This window comes from Uloborus diversus, chromosome 1, assembly GCF_026930045.1.
Source record: "Uloborus diversus isolate 005 chromosome 1, Udiv.v.3.1, whole genome shotgun sequence".
NCBI classification, from domain to species: Eukaryota; Metazoa; Arthropoda; class Arachnida; order Araneae; family Uloboridae; genus Uloborus; species Uloborus diversus.
The window spans coordinates 259,723,534-259,740,850 of record NC_072731.1 but is presented as its reverse complement, the minus strand read 5'-3'; the positions used below and the strand labels follow the sequence as shown (position 1 = coordinate 259,740,850).

Genomic DNA, 17,317 nt, shown 5'->3' with positions numbered 1-17,317 from the left:
TGGGAAGCTTTCTTTTCTATTCTGCTGAAATTACATTACACCACAAACTGTCTGAAGCCTGTAATTTACCCCGAAGAAAACACGTGAGATAGAATGTTTTACCTTTTTCTTTAGTATTGCTAATCACAGCAAGGTAGCGTATTCGAGCTCTGGAGTTGCGAATACATTACCGAGTGCTTGAGACTGCTCTCTAAGGGATACGGTCAAAATATTTAAAAAAAAATTGCTCCTAAAAAGATTTTCAGAGAATGTTGTATCTTTTTCTCAATTTGGGCTAAAGTAGGACCCTAGGTCCAAAGTAGCCCGCATTTACAGTAATTCTTCTAAATGAAAAAAAAATTTAAATCACACACTCGCAGACGATAGTTTTCTGACAATATTACTAAGCTGCTGTAAGTTCAAAATTAAAATAATAAGCAATCTTTTTTTGATACTTTACATTTGTGGTTACATTTAACTTGAATTTCTTTTTCTTTTTGTGTAGCTAAAATCTGTGAATATAAAAAAACTAAGGGATTTATTTTTTGTGTGTATTATTATTATTGAAAGAGTACACAGATGTCGTAAGTTCAGGAAGCACTGCTGTAAAGAGAGGTAGCATTGGAAAAAAATAGGAATTGTTCTTATGCTTTTATACCTCTTCCTCTTCGAGTATCTCTTTCATCACCCAATGAAAAATACTAAAATAATCGCTCTCACACGTTGCAACCTGGAGACAACTCTTTGGACAAGAGCCAAACAACCTGAGCTATCCTTTACCGACTTTTCTAATTTTGGCGAGTTGCGAAAAGACAAAGAGAAAGCAAAATGTGTGAAGTTAAATATAGAGTCGCTTAAACTCAGTTCAGTCAGTGGTGCTTGAACTCTTTCAGAATCTAGTCCGTTTGAAGTGAGTACGGATGCAGATTCTTCCGAAATTTTATGACAGTTGTGGAGTGTTTTACTATCATTGTCAGGGCAATAACCAGACTTTTGTTTCGGAGTGGGTTTTACCAAACACATTTTTTGAAACATTTATATGGTCTATTAAATTTGATTTCATGTGTATTCTATTGATTTTTGTTACAATACATTATCTAAATGGAAGGAGGGGATGTTCTTCAAAACGCCATACTGTTACATAATAAATGAATTTCTCAATAACTACCATAAACACACAATGAGTTTGTACAATACTAGTTTCGTTTCACAAATAAAATTGAAATAATAATAATAACAATATTATTTTTGTCACAAAAAAAAAATAAATAAATAGTAGAAAGCATTTCTTTGGATGAAAAATTTCGGAGGGGGTTTGAACCCTATAAACCACCCCCTTGCATACGGCCCTGATCATTGTCAATATGTTAACGAAACAAATTATTTATAGCAATCTGATAATGATAATAATAATAGAAAGGACTCAAATAGGTTAACTATCTTTATTTGATGTGACATGACACAGAGTTCATATACAAGGATGTAAAAAAAGCCTTCGAATAAGTAGAAAATAAAATTAAAATAATAATAATAATTATTATATATATATATATATATATATATATATATATATATATATATATATATATATATATATATATATATATATATATATATATATATATATATATATATATATATATATATATATATAATTACTGACACAAAAAAAGCGTAGTATTAGATTTTTTTTTTTTTTTGTGTTCATGCGAGTAATTTAAACATTAAATGCATTTCATCATTTAACTTAGGCAACTTTAAATGTGGAAAATATAATAGATTTTCCATTATATAAATTATGAAAATTACTTATAACTATCTAAAAATGTGAAAGATTTGTATGGGTACTCCTGCATTATGAAAATTATTACCTCTCCTGACTATTACTTGTTTCTTTTCATTCTGTTTAGTTAAAAGTGTTAGTTTCCCGGCAAAAAACTTGCAACTGTGTTTCACACTGAGAGCGATAACTGCGGCACTTTTCTCGCCGCATTCCTGACACTTCATTGGTTGACAACACGCATTCCTGACACATCATTGGTTGACAACACGCATTCCTGACGCATCATAAATCCGTTAACATGCCCTACCGCTTACTGATTGAATTTCATTTTTTCTATAGTTAAAAATGTTTCACAGGGAGATTATGATTGGCTTAGGGCGCAGAAAAACTGACACGATTGGTGCAGAGAGACAACATAAAATACATTCTGACGTGTCGGCCAGTGAAAATGTAATTTTCAGCTTGTTGTGAACCACAAGTGAACTCGTTGAGAAACGAGAGTGACTTGCAAAAATTGAAACTATAAGCTTTACCAATTTGACAGTCAAATGTCAACGTAAAGAATAGCGACTCATCCAGACATTTGATTATTTTGAATCACCACCATCGTAAAAACTTGTGTGGGTCTTAATACTTGTGTTACTGTATTTAAATAGAATTATTTTTACGAAAGAATTATTGCGTGAAACAAAAAAATATTATTATAATTTATTACAAATATTGCGCTAAATATTTATTTCTTCGTCATCCCAAATTATATCTTAATGCAATTTATTTTGACATGAATTGATTAATTTCATAAACTTTATTTTCCATCGTTTAATGAATGATGCAGGCCAGTCAGTTTGAATTTTTCCAGGAGAGGGGAGGAGGACAAAGGTTATATACTCAATGTAAGTTAGGCCAAAAAATCGCAACTCCCACTTACATGTAAATACATTAAATTGTCAACCATCCCCCCCCCCCTCTAATATGATGGTGCCGCTCGCATTTAATTCTTCCTCTATTGAATTTCTCGTTGATTAGTTTCGCAAAACACTTTGAAAATGCACTATGTGTTCCATCGTGTTATGATAATTCCCTCGTCGCCTTCGCAAACTAAAAAAATAATAATAATAATAAAAATCATTCAACTTTTAAATCAATCGCTCCATGCATTGCGGGTATTTCCTTCTAATGCATCTACCTACATCTAGACCATTTTATTCTCCCAACGTGAACCTGCAAAAACAAGCCTTCCTTTTTTGACTAAATTCTGATCCGACAGCGGTATTCCAAACGCCGCCATTATCTAATTATGAATGGCAGCGAACAACAGATAATTGCCTCCTCTTCATGAATACGAAAATGGCGGCCGCCATGGAAGAAGAGATTAATCAAGTTGGCGGTGGCAGTTAATGTTTTTAGCTTATTAGGAAGATGTTAAGGCTATTGTTTAGCTTCGTTACTCTGATACTCGACCATAAAATGCGTTTTATGACTCCTTAATCAAAGATTAAAGCATGATTAAATCAAATACGCGACACCTGATTTTGAGAAGTTTTTATTTTGCTTACTCCGACTGAATTGGGTGGGTGGGAGAAGCTTTCTAATTAATGCCAAAATCAAAATTGAATGACAGCAATTATAAAGCAGACTAACCCGGCTTTGCAAGGTCTACCTCGAAAATAAAAGCTATGCAGGGTTGCCAACTGCTCCGCAAAAAAGACGAAACTCCTCGACTCCGCAAAGAAGTTGTTTTGCTCCGCATTCTAGGCCGAAAGCTTTCAAATTTATATTTTGCTATTATCATGTCAAACATGTAAATATGGGAACAGGAGAGCCCATTCCCCCCCAAGTTCAACGGCGCAATTCCCCCCCCCCAAAAAAAATCTCAACACTCTTTCCCTTCTTTATTTTTAGCTCATTTTTTAAAAAAATTATTTGCTTTTTTAAAATCTTATAGTTATTTATTTTTTTTATTTCATTTACTTTTTTTAAATATTTTTTTTATTTACTTATTTGTTTATTTGTTTATTATTATTATTGCTATTATCATCATTATTTTATTGGAAAAGTTCAGTGCTACGCCAATGACAAACACACAAACAAACTAAATAAATAAATAAATGAAATTAAATATAAACAGAATAAAGTAAAATAAATAATTTAAATTAAAAATAAATCAATGAAAAAATTTAAAAAGTACCCCCCCCCCCCCATTTTGATGGTGCCATAATCCCCTCCCCCTGTGGGCACCCCTATATGGGAAAGTAAAAATGCTTACCCAAAGATAGAAATAGTGTCTGAAGCTCTTTTACTAATTTTAAAAACAATTATTTTTATACTAGTATTTAAAATAATTATTAAAACAATTTTAGACAAGTGGTTTTAGTTATTTTTATTGATATATATTAATGTTATTGATTTACCGTAGTGTCCAAACCCTTTCCAATCCTGCGTTTATTATATTCGCTCTAATTCGGGTGGGTAGAGCAAGATTTTTAATCGTTGCCAAAAACGAAAATGAATAATAGTTAATTCAATTAACTATTATTATTTACTATTATTAACTATTATTAACAATTAACTTAATTTTTAAGTTTACTCTGTTAATAAATAGCTGCCGCATCAATATTCATTTACGTCCAAAACGAAATAATCTGCAGTTTTCTCTTGCTGGAAAGAGAATGTGCGTTAAAAAAAGTCAGCTTGACCACGGAGAGATGGCGTATGACCTTGAAGCAGAACCATCATTTGAGGCAGCGAGAAGCAAAGGGATGTAAGTGGAAAAATTAAAAATTGGGAGATAACCAGTACATAAATGGTAGGAGAAGATCTGTCTCTCTCTTGGGGCAAGACAGTGCACTAGTAGCCCTGGTAGGTTCTGTTATGCACAGGCCTGGAATTGCATACAAGCTAAGCAAGCTATAGCTTAGGGCCCCCGCTTAGCTACGGGCTCCCAACTCCCGGAAATAAGTATGATTCGCTCCAAAAAAAGAAAAGTACTTGAAAAAATAAATTTCGTTTTCTAGGGCTTGAAAACCTTGAAAATTTGGAAAAGTGTGGTTGGTTGGTTGGTTGGTTGATTTGATTTTTATGGCGCAAGAACCCTTGAGGGCTATACTGCGCCAAACGATATAGGAAAAGTGTGGCTACAAATCTCAAATGGAAGGGGGTAGAGAGAAGGAATGCCAATATATGTCAAATATCCCCCCCCCTTTCTCTTTTTTTGTTCAATATATTTTTACTTATTGTTGCGGTTTTTACTTGGTAAAAAAGTTGCATGGTTTCCTAAATCTTGGCGAATTCACTGCATTTTGTTTTTTCATGCAGGCTTCCGAATTTCTGACCATCACATTAGTTTTCATTGAGCAGCGAGATCTATAAGAGCTCCATCATTTACATAAAATTATCTTTTCAATTTCTTGGACAGATGATTTTTTTTTTCTAGAAACATTTTTTAATGTTAAAATTATTTCTAGAAATTCCTTTTTTTGAGCAATCACGATTGCTTATTGCTCTCACTTGACTGTTTTGATGTGCTATGATTTTATTTTCCCACCGCCACCCTCCGCACCATCACCGTCGACCGGGTCCTCACGATGCTGCTCCTCTAGCGAAAACCGTCTCCAGGTTGCATCCATGTCCTACACACACGCGCATACATACACAACTACACACACACACATACACATTCACACACAAACACACACATACACATTCACACACAAACACACGCATACATACAGACACCCACACATTCATGCCTACACACAGACACAAACACATATTCCTACACACACGCACATACATACACAGCTACACACACACACACATACACACACATACACATTCACACACAAACTCACACATACACATTCACACACAAACACACGCATACATACAGACACCTACACATTCATGCCTACACACAGACACAAACACATATGCCTACACACATACACATACCCCGCCCCCACGCACACACATTCATACACACAATTACCCACACACTTATGCCAGCACACAGACACAAACACACATGCCCACACACACATACACATATCCCCTACACGCAAACACACATACCCCAAACACAAACACACACGCCTACATACACACACTCCTGATTGCGAAAAACATAATTTGAATTCAAGATGACAAAATTCAAATTAATTTTTCTTCTTTTTTTTTCAGTGCAGAGTAGTTAAAATTTCTCACCACCACTACTTTTTTTTCACTAAAAACGAACTATTGAAAAACAATCATTTTCAGAAAACAACACACAGTTGCAGTGTGTTAATCTTTATGCTCATTTCAGTTGGCTATTCTTCTTGCGGATATCATGTCATTAATTGCGTCACTTCCTGCGCTATTCCCGGTCTTTCCGTTTCAGAGCGGATGAAAACGGACTCTATAAAAGGAATTCATTCTGATTCGTTGTGCGCGATTTGCTAAACAAAAGAAGTTATACATATTTCTCGATGCATCCTGTTAGTTGTCAGCATGTAATCTGTAATAACAATGAATTCGAGTTTTTCACGAGAAATGATTGTTTTATTTATTTACTAGTGATACCCGCACTGCTTTGCCCATAGTAGAAAATTAAAAGGTCGTTTGGTTCGCTTGTATGTTAACAAATAATGGATGATGAATTTCTCGCCAATTTGCTCGCTCGTGTTACTGTTTTACTGTTCCACGTTATGATAATTTGGTGATTTACTCGTCCACGTTGTGATCATTTGCTCGGTAAAATGTTCTTAAAATTGGAATAGAAAAACAGCAAACTCGAATTTTCGAAAAATCGTTTCGAGGTGCACACCTCCCATGCTACGAACTATTTTTGTGCCAAATTTCATGAAAATCGGCCGTACGGTCTCGGCGCTGTGCGCGTCACAGAGATCCAGACATTCAGACAGAGATCCCAATATCCAGACAGACTTTCAGATTAGTTAGAAGATTTGGATAATTAAACAGTTAACGCCACGGCCTCCACATTTATTAAAGGGCTCCTTAATGCCGTCGACTTTCCTTCCAGTATTTTTTACTTTCTTCTATATCTAATATATAGAAGAAAGTATTGGATTCGTGCAAATTTTCGAATTTCGAATTTTGACGGATTCGAACGTTTTGAGGTGTGCTGAGTTCATTTCGACTATTTTTGGAAAATGTCTGTCTGTCTGTGTGTGTGTGTGTATGTGTGTGTGTATGTATGTATGTGTGTGTGTATGTATGTGTGTCACGTCTGTGTGTGACCAGTTTTTTGTGGCCGCTCTACAGCAAAAACTACCGCATGAAATCGAACGAAATTTGGTACACATATGTGCCGCTATGTGAACTTGTGCCCATTAGTTTTTGGCGCGAATTCCTCCAAGGGGGGTGGAGCAATGGGAGGTTTTTTGAGTTACGCGTGCTTGCTATTCCTCAGGAAGTAACTGGCGGAATCAAACAAAATTTGGTCCATATGTTGCCATTAACAGGAGCAGGTGCTGATTCAATTTTGGTGTCAATAACTCAAACGGGGGTTGAGCTGTAGAACGTTTTTTGTCGTCAATTGTGACTGCTGTATCTCAAGAAATAACGAACGGAATCAAACAAAAATTTTTTGACAAGTAGCCCTTAGTGGGTATAAGAGCTGATTTTATTTTGGTGTTAACAGCTAAAAAGGGGGTAGCGCAATCGCCCGTTCTTTTTTTCCATTGTGAGTGCCCTATCTCAAGAAGTAATGCTACGTTCTGGTTGAAATCTGGAATATATGTGAATCCATACGTGAACAGGCTTTGGTTCAATTTTGACGCCAATCGCTCCAAGAGGTGTTGATTTTTTTGCGAATAAAAATAGCTTTATTAATGCAACAATAAGAAAGATAAATCGTAATAGATTGTCGTCTGCGTATTTCTCGTGATTTTAATTGTATGGAAATGATCGGAAATATTATCTCAATGATTTAAAATTTTTAACTGTTGCCATCTTATGTTTGTTAATAAATAAAATATTTGTAATTAATTCAAGTAAGGCTTTTAAAGTAACTTTCAATTTTCGCTCTTTGTTTTGTTTTTACAATAATTGAGACATTGGGATGGTCGTCAAGTTTTTGCATGTGTAATTTTGTTTTTGTTGGGAATATTGCTTCCTCGTCAAGCATGGGGAGGGATCAGAAAAAGGAAAAATATAGAAGAAAGTTTCGTGATGGCCACAACATACTAGTTAAGGTTAGAAGTATACTGCACCGTGGATATAAGGTGTATCGAAAAAAAAAAGGTTTTTTTTGAAATTCAAAGTATCAAGTTGATAAAAAGTTGCTCCTACAGACCCACATGTACCACAAAAAATTTATTAAAATCAAAAATATTTATAAGTTGGGGATAACTTAACCGATCAGCGTCGTTATGCTGTGATCAGCGTTTGCGTAGCATTCATAAATGCTGCCAGGTTAAGTATGCCCCAACTATATGTAGGGAAGCTGCTGTACCCACGGACAAAATTTACTTTTCAATTTTTGCTGGTCTCTGGGAATGGATAATCGATTGAAAAAATTTTCTGGCAGAATCTACAACTTATCATCTAATTTGGCAATTTTCGTAGGGTAAAAATCTCAAAACTTTCAACTTCAAAATTTTTTTCTTAAAAACCATCTTTTTTGTCCGTGGGTACAACACCCCGTTCACCCCGCGGACATGCGCCTTTGTACCCATGGACATACAAAAAAATAATATATAAATAGATCTGAGGAACTCAATTATACTCAATACATTTTCATTAGCCATTTTATACTTTCAAACATCCATTGAAAATAACATTAAATAAAAGATCCAACAGAAATTAAACTTTAGAAATTAATCGAAGGTTTTTTTCCTTTTTTAAAAAAATTTTCCTTAATTTTTAACATTAGTGAACTCTTTAAAAAAGTTATTACTCATAAGAGAGTTAATAATGTTATGAATAATTAATATGTTTCTGAACAAAAAAATGTAACAAGATTCATAATATTATGGCTCTCTATGTACCTACATAAAAACCTCAATTTATATGCAAATTGAAACCTTTAACCAAAATATTAACCCATCACAAAAAAAAAAAAAAAAAAAAAAAAAAAAAAAAAACCATCAGTTTAGATTAAACCAACAAAAATCTACAAAAGTCGACTTCAAATGAAAGCAGGTAGGATTGACGGTCTGTAGATCCTACAACAGGTGGGGGTTACTTCAACACTATATCTTCGCGCTCTACTTCAAATTCATCATCACTGTTGAAAGCAAATTTCGGACGTTGATGACAAGACACCATTTTGAGGTACTTCACATTGTACGTAAGAAGACTCACGTGTGACCCAAGGAGACTAAAAATTGCGGTATGTGGGTACATATGGTTAAGTGTCCTTGGGTACAAATTTACGCCATTTTGGTTTTGCAAGCCAATCACATCGACAGTACCACAGTTTTACAACATTAGAAATCAGAAACAAAACTTTCAAAATATAAGGAATCATGATACCTACAACAAAAATGAAATACAATCCACGACGAACGAAAAAAAAGAGATTGCTCGTTATTTTTTTTACTTAAATCCTACTAAAACCGAAAAAATGTGATAGAATCTTAAATGTTCGTTTGATGGCGTTGAAACTTCCTGGGGTACTGAAGAGGGCTGTGACACACACGTTGAACCCCAATTAGGATCTCTCTCGACGATACCCGAATTTCCCGACCATAGGTACAACCGTCCGTGGGTACAGCAGCTTCCCCTATGCTTCGTTTGAAAATTAAACAAATTTTTAATTTTACAAAATTGATGTGGGCAACATTTGACGAGCAAATAAACACTTTATTTTGACCAGTTTCGCGAAAATTGGAAAATGAGCCAATTAAGATAAATAAATTCCTTTCTGCTGAACAGTTTAGTAAGAAATAACAACGTCAAAAAAGCACAAATTGCAGATTACTGCAGACACGTGTTTCGGCGTTACAGGGAACGCCCTTTTCAATGCAAAAAGTATTGAGCTTATGAATGAAAAGACATCCGGCAAAAGCCATAAGCCAAAGCTTTTTTGACGTTGTTATTTCTTACTTTAATGAAGTAAAAACAAAAGTAAACGATTCTCATTTTTATAACAGTCAATGATCGAGTAACCCGCATGTTTCAACAATGAAACTCGCGCCACGGCATGATCATTTGATAATATGTTTTGGTAATGTTTGACATGCAGGGAAAGGCTTTATAGTGACAAGGCTGAACTCGATCCGGTAGCTTAACTGTTTTACTGGCAAGACTGTAACATTTCAAGGAAATGAAGAAACGAAAAATGGGTCAACAACGATAGCTATCCACTGGAGTGTAGGGTTAATCCACTGGAGTTAGAGTTACAATTTTAACTATCAAAATATCCCCAAACAGGCAATGGCTTCGTTCAAATGTAGGAGCAATTTTCATCCGTAATACCTTGACGGGCGATTTTTTAGTTTAATCTGATTCTTAAAAGACTATAAATCTTTGCGAACCAAATAAGATTGCGCAGCAATCTTCGGAGGGTTGATGAAAGTGGCCGAGCAGGAAACAGAGCCAAAGAAAATAGATAATATCGTTAGCAGAACACCCTTGTGTTTAAAAATTAAACGAATTTTAAATTTCGGTAATATTCGTTTAGGCAACTTTTGACGAGTAAAAAAGCTCTTTGTTTTGACTAATTTGGTGATAATATATAAAAACGAGCCTATTATTCCTCATTATGATTATTCCCCCAAACATTGTTACGAGTTCAATGCAACTTTAAACTTTCTTTAAATGACGACACAGTTCTTGAGAAAACACAGGAGATTTATCTACAACTATGCACAAGAAATATCGTTAGCAACTGCTACATTAACCATAGCAATTAGGCAAATACCAATTCACACCGTAAACTCAACGGTCACTCACACACGTATTTACATCAAAATACTCAAAAACACAGCGCAAAGGCTAATGCACTTTGCGAGCGCAACGGCTGAAATGAGACACCACAGTTACAAAGCACACACACAAATTTATCTCTCCTTTCATTCACATGACGCCTGGCTATTTATAAATCTGGAGAAGTTTCGACAAAATTCTACAACGTTCTACCAATTTCTCATATTTTCTTTTTATTCATTCACGAATCTTATCAATCAGAAATACACTTCAGTCGAATTTTAGGGGGTCTTAGGTACATTACAAGGAACTATTTACAGGTTACGTTACTAGATGAAAAATAACGGAATAAACGCCAAATTTAGCCAGATTACAATTTAATCACAAAAATAATTACTATTTACAAAATTTGTAACAGTATGGCATGCTCTGATTTAGATCACATTGAGCAAAGGACAATGTGATGAGAAAAAATAATAAATTTAAATCAAATCTGCAGAGTTTTTTTGCCTAGATTAGGTGTTTGCGTCAATATGTACCATTTATCAGGATTTTCACCCTTATCCGGACTTAGCAGGCTTTCAAAGTTCATAAAAGAGTAGAAATTCTCTTCCACTGAAATTTATCCTTTCCCCTTAATGCAAAAAAATTTGCCAAAGCATACCTTTGAAAACGAATGTGGTTTAAATGGGCAATCAAGTCAAGCCATTAAAATTAAAAAAAAAAAATAATAATTTGAATTTTGACATCTTGAATTCAAATTATGTTTTTCGCAATCACGAGTGTGTGTATGTAGGCGTGTGTGTTTGTGTGCGGGGGGTATGTGTTTTTGTGTATAGGGGTATGTGTGTTTGTGTCTGTGTGCTGGCATAAGTGTGTGGGTAGTTGTGTGTATGAATGTGTGTGTGGGGGGGGGGTATGTGTATGTGTGTGTAGGCATATGTGTTTGAGTCAGTGTGCAGGCATGAATGTGTGGGTGGTTGTGTGTATGTGTTTGTGTGTGCGTGCGTGTGTGTGTAGTTGTGTATGTATGCGCGTGTGTGTAGGACGTGGATGCAACCTGGAGACGGCTTTCGCTATAGGAGCAGCATCTGGAGGACCCGGTCGACGGTGACGGTGCGGAGGGTGGCGGTGAGAAAATAAAATGATAGGACATCAAAACAGTCAAATGAAAGCAAATAAGCAATCGTGATTGCTCAATAAGTATGAATGAAGTCTAAAGCTAATTAATATCGAAACACATCAAAACAAAATGGGTTAGGCACACGCCTCAACGAATACGATCTTCTCAGTTCCAAAGCAAACATACAACTGACTTCAAAGGGGAGTGGCTTAAAAATGACGTAATACAAAACATAAAAGGAAAGCGAATCAAATCATTCAATAAAAAGAAACTATAAAACCGCTTCAGCTTACGAAAAGACTTATGTGATACGATGCATTAAAAATTTGGGTTAAGCTTTTTTAAATAGTTCATTAATAATTTTGTTGAACGTATTTTCATCAAGTTCTTTTTTCTTCGGGTGGGAGCGAGATTTTAATATTGTTCCAATAAAAATTGGTAAAAACTATTTTAGTAGAATTCGATGGAACGTCGAGTATAGTCTGGCTCTGATAAATGCCTAAACAAATCTATTTGTTACAATAGGCGTGAGGAAAGCCGGATTGATTTCGATCACGATTTTTGTCGTTATGCCAATTTTAGAATTTCTACTCTTTAAGTTCAAGCACAAAGGACCTCTTCCAAGGACAAGCATCATGCCACACTTATATGGTCCTCCATCAATTGATTTTTATTTGAAAACTAGAAAATCTCCCGTCAAAGTATGACGGGTGAAAATGGCTTCTACATTTGACTTCTACATTTTTTGATGGTTTACATTTTAACCCTGAACTCCAGTGAGTAATGGAGTTCATTGTTGACCACTTTTTCGTTTCTTCATTCTCCTTAAATTACAGTTTACCAGTAAAACAGTTAAAGTACCGGATTCTGTTCAGCCTTGTCAAGATAAAGCCTTTCTCTGCATGTCAAACATTACCAAAAAATATTATCAAATTATCGTGTAGAGACGTACCGAGTACTTGCACACACTCCACCACTTAGCTGTAAGCCTTCCGTTCCACCGTCCGGGGGGTCCGCGTAGCGGGCCCTCTGCACGGCTGGGTGCGACGGTCGATAGTCGCCTGGGCCACGGACGGTCTTGGTGCTTATTGCGCCGGGGAAGGTCCCCATGCTGGGCGTCAGCCCAGCTGGGAGTTTACCCCTTAATGTGTGAACCTTGCTCGCCGTGAGATACGGGATATCTCCCCGTACCTCTTTGGCGTGCTATGGCTCCACGTACCGAGTACTCGGCAACTACTCGGTACTCGGCCTACTTGGCCAATTTGCCGAGTACTCGGTACTCGGCCAAATTTTGATCAGGTACTCGGCCAATACCGAGTTGAAAAAAATTGAATAAAGTTTGAATAAAGTTGTAAAAAATTGAATATTGTTCAAAGCAGATTTTGCAATTAATAAAAAAGTGCAACCATATAATATACTGCAATCATTTACAATTCAAATTTACAACTCGAATTCAAATTTTTAGAATAATGAAGTTTGTTATGCTTCAATGGAGTAAATCTTATATTTTAATGCCTCAAAGTTAATGAAACTTGTTTAATAAAAATGGGGCAAAAACGGTAAGTACAGGAAATATGAAATTTTTATATTATCAAATGGATTTTTGCCACTAACAAAATTATTTATAAGAAGGATAAATTACCTATTCGTGAAAAATAAAACAACGACAAAAGCACAAATGTGCAGGAACACTGCAGGCACGTGTTTTGGCATTACAAGGAATGCTTTTTTCAATGCACAAAATGTGAGCTTATGGATTTAAAGACATCCGACAAAAGTCGAATTTTTTTACATTCATTAGCTCACATTTTATGCACTGAAAAAGATGTTCCTTGTGATGCAGAAACACGTGTCTGCAGTGCTCCTGCACATTTGTGCTTTTAACGTTGTTTCATTTGCTTTTAAAATTTATCTACGTTTGGTGGACTAGATGTATAGATTGATATAATTTGTTTTAGTTCCAACTTGACTAATCCTACTTTTAATGTATTTGCTTATTTTTAATTTAAAAAATAACTTATTTGTAAAATTATTGACACAAACAAAATCTTTTAAATAATGCATAATTAAAAAGCTGGAATTTTGTTTTAAAAACTATTATTTGGACATGGAGGTAATGAGTTAAAAATTCGTCACGTGTGTGTCGGTGGTTCTTCTTAAAACATAATTGGTACTAGGTAACTCGATACTCGGCCGAGTAGTGAAAGGCCGAGTACTCGGTACGTCTCTATTATCATGCTGTGGCGCGAGTTTCATTGTTAGTGACGTCTGGAGCGTTGCTCAATCAGTGAATTAGCTATTATGTATATGAGGATGTGATTATAGATAAATATTTGAAGTTTTTAATAATGGGAAGTTTTTCTGTTTATTATTAAACACGGATCAATACTAGAGACGTACCGAGTAGCACTTTGGCCGAGTAGCCGAGTACCGAGTACTCGGCCTTTCACTACTCGGCCGAGTACCGAGTTACCGAGTACTCGGCCTTTCACTACTCGGCCGAGTTACCAAGTACAAATTATGTTTTAAAAAGAACCACCGGCAGACATGTGATGAATTTTGAACTTATTGGAATAGTTGTATAGACCTCCTTGTCCATACAATAGTTTTTAAAACTAAATTCCTGCTGAAATTTAACTACGCATTATATAAACAATTTTGTTTGTGTCAAAAATTTTACAAAAACATTTTTTTTTTAAATTAAAAATAAATAAACTAAAGGTATGATTAATCGAGTTGGTATTAAAACAAATTACAGTAAAATCCCTTTAATGTGGACACTAACAGGACAATTTTTTTTTTGTTCGCAATAGAGAGGTGTCCGCAGGACAGGGGTTTAATAATGTTATTTGCATTGGAACTGGGGAATTAAAAATTGTCGGCATAGAGGGGTGTCCGTTAGGAGGGTTTCACTGCATACCAATTAATTATAGTTCTAGTCTGCCAAACATAAATAATTTTTACAAGCAGATAAAACAAATGTGCAGGAACACTACAGACCATGTGTTTCTGCCCCCCCCCCTCCGTTACAAGGAACGTCTATTTCAATGCATACATGTGAGCTAAAGAATGTAAAGACATTTGACAAAAAACATCCGACTTTTGTCGGAAAAAGGAATTTCTTGTAACGCCAAAACACGTGTCTGCACTGTGCTTTTAACATTGTTTTATTTCCTTTTATTTTTTCAGCAAAGGTATTTTTATATTTTTTTATAACTAATTTTTGTTTGTAGCAAAAATCCATTTTTAATATTAAAATTCCATATTTTCTATACTTACCTCTTTTGCATAATTTTTAATAAATAAGTTTTATTAACTTCGCGGACATTAAAATAAAGATTTTTTCCATTGAAGCATTACAAACTTCATTATTCTCAAAATTTAAATTTGACTTATCAGGGTTCGTACGCTCCGGGAATTCCGGGAAAACCGGGAATTGTCAGGGAAAATGACACTGTCAAAAATGTCAGGGAAAAGTCAGGGAGTTTTCAAATTTTGTCCTCCAAAAATTTTTTTTCCATTTTTTTTCCCAAGGAATTAAGTACTATGAGATCTAGTCTTCGTTTTCATTGTGATTTCACGAAAAAAATTGTAAATTTTTATCTAAACCGACGCTGGCACTTAAAAACTGCAATCGAAAAATGAACGTTTTTTTTCACAACGAAAAATGCGCCAAAAGAGCGAAGATTTTCTTACATGGAGTCAGTGAGGGGAACGCATTTCTTTCTACTGCCTTAAGTTTTAGATGGGTTGCCACAACATTCTGTTCGGTTCAGGGTTCGTACGCTCCGGGAAAACTTGGAATTATCAGGGAAAATGACTTAGTCAAAAATGTCAAGGAATTTTCCAAATGTGTCCCCAAAATTTTTCTTTTCCCAATTTTTTCCTGGGAATTTCGTTTTATAAGATCTAATCTTCATTTTTATCGATGTATTTAAAAAAAATTGTAACAATTTTAAAGCAATGAAAAAAGTGGCGACCCAAAAAATCTTCAGCAGCCGCCATTTTTGGCTCTCAGTAGTTCCCAAGGGGAAAAAAATCAGGTGAACAGCAATTATGCACAAACTCAACAGGAGAGAAGACAATTTACTGCTTCGGAAGCACAACCTGTAGATGGGAGGGTCGATCGGGGAAAATGTTTTTTTGTTGATCGGAAAATCATTTCAGCTACGTGTTAAACGTAGTCGCCATCTTTGGTCATTCACAAGATGGAAGTAGATACGATCCAAAAATGCCTAAGTTTCTAAAAACAAAGCAGAATTGGATGTTTTCTTTAATTGAAAACTGATGAAAACAACAAAAAATGGTCTGCAAATTGTTTTTGTATTATTATTTGAAATAATTTTCTTGAGAAATGAAAAATTTTGTTCTTAAAACTTAATCTTATCCTCACTGCCTCAGACGCAAATGTGATAAAAACTTTTCATTGAATTGTAGTATCATGAAGATTTATTATTTTTTAACTGTCTTCATGCAACAAATTAAAAAAAAAGTTATTTCTTATTTTTGGGCATAGCCGCCATATTTGGTCATTCCCAAGATGGAAGTACACAAGCCTTTTTCAAGTGCCTAAGTTCCCGAAAACGGCATTGGATGTTAATTGCAATGCAAACTATTGAAAACAACACAAATTGTGCCCTTTTTTCCGGATAATTTGTAATTATTTTCTGGAAAAATGCAAAATTTAATCTTCATAACATTTTTTTTTGTTTTAATTGATTTAGACTCTTATGTGCTAAATACTGACTATTTTGCTTTTATTGTAGTTTTTTAAGGATTATTAATTATTTATTACTACTTTATACTACAAATCCAAAAATCTACTTATTATTTTAAATTTTTCACTTTGTCGCCATATTTGATCATTTGCACAATGGAAGTAGACTTAAACTTCCAGAAACAGAAATGGACGTTTATATCAATGTGTAATATTGAAAAAAACATTAAATGTGCAAAAAGTTATGAATTTTTGAAAATTAACTATTACTTTCTGGAAAAGAAAGTTTGAAATTTTAATGTAAGCGTCCTTTAATATGTGAAAAAAAAAAAAAAAGATTATTGGCATTGGCCTATGATTGGCAGATGTTGATTTTTGTTACTATGCATTACATGGTATGCCGATTGATGCAACAAGATAATCATATTTATACTGAAATTTAGCATTGCATTTTGCTCAATATGTTTCGTGTAACCTACTTATAAGAAAATAAAAAGTATTGTAAACCAAAAGCGGATGCTAAAACGTTGCTGCAGGACTACAGCAAAATGCTATAATATTACGCTTGACATCAAAGAAACGCTAAAATAAGTTGAAAGTACTCTGTTTTCAACAAATAGTAAACAAATTAAAACAATTTTGAACAAAATGTTTAAAAAAACTTAAAATTTTGACAGAGAAAAGAAACGGAAAAAAAACAAAGTTTTTTTTTTTTTAAATCTAAGGGGAGAAGTTTCAGTTCTGCATCGCTACTTTAAACAATTTTAATTATTCTGAAAATATTACTATTTAAACTTAAATTTTGAATGAAGCGAGTAACCTGGAATTTTCTAAAAAACAACCT

General features: G+C 34.6%; 1 protein-coding gene across 1 annotated transcript in view; it reads left to right on the top strand.

The window, feature by feature from the left end:
• LOC129227095 (uncharacterized) overlaps positions 1-17,317 on the top strand; it is a 126,224-nt gene that overhangs the window by 48,982 nt on the left and 59,925 nt on the right. The gene's annotated exons all lie outside the window — the stretch shown is intronic.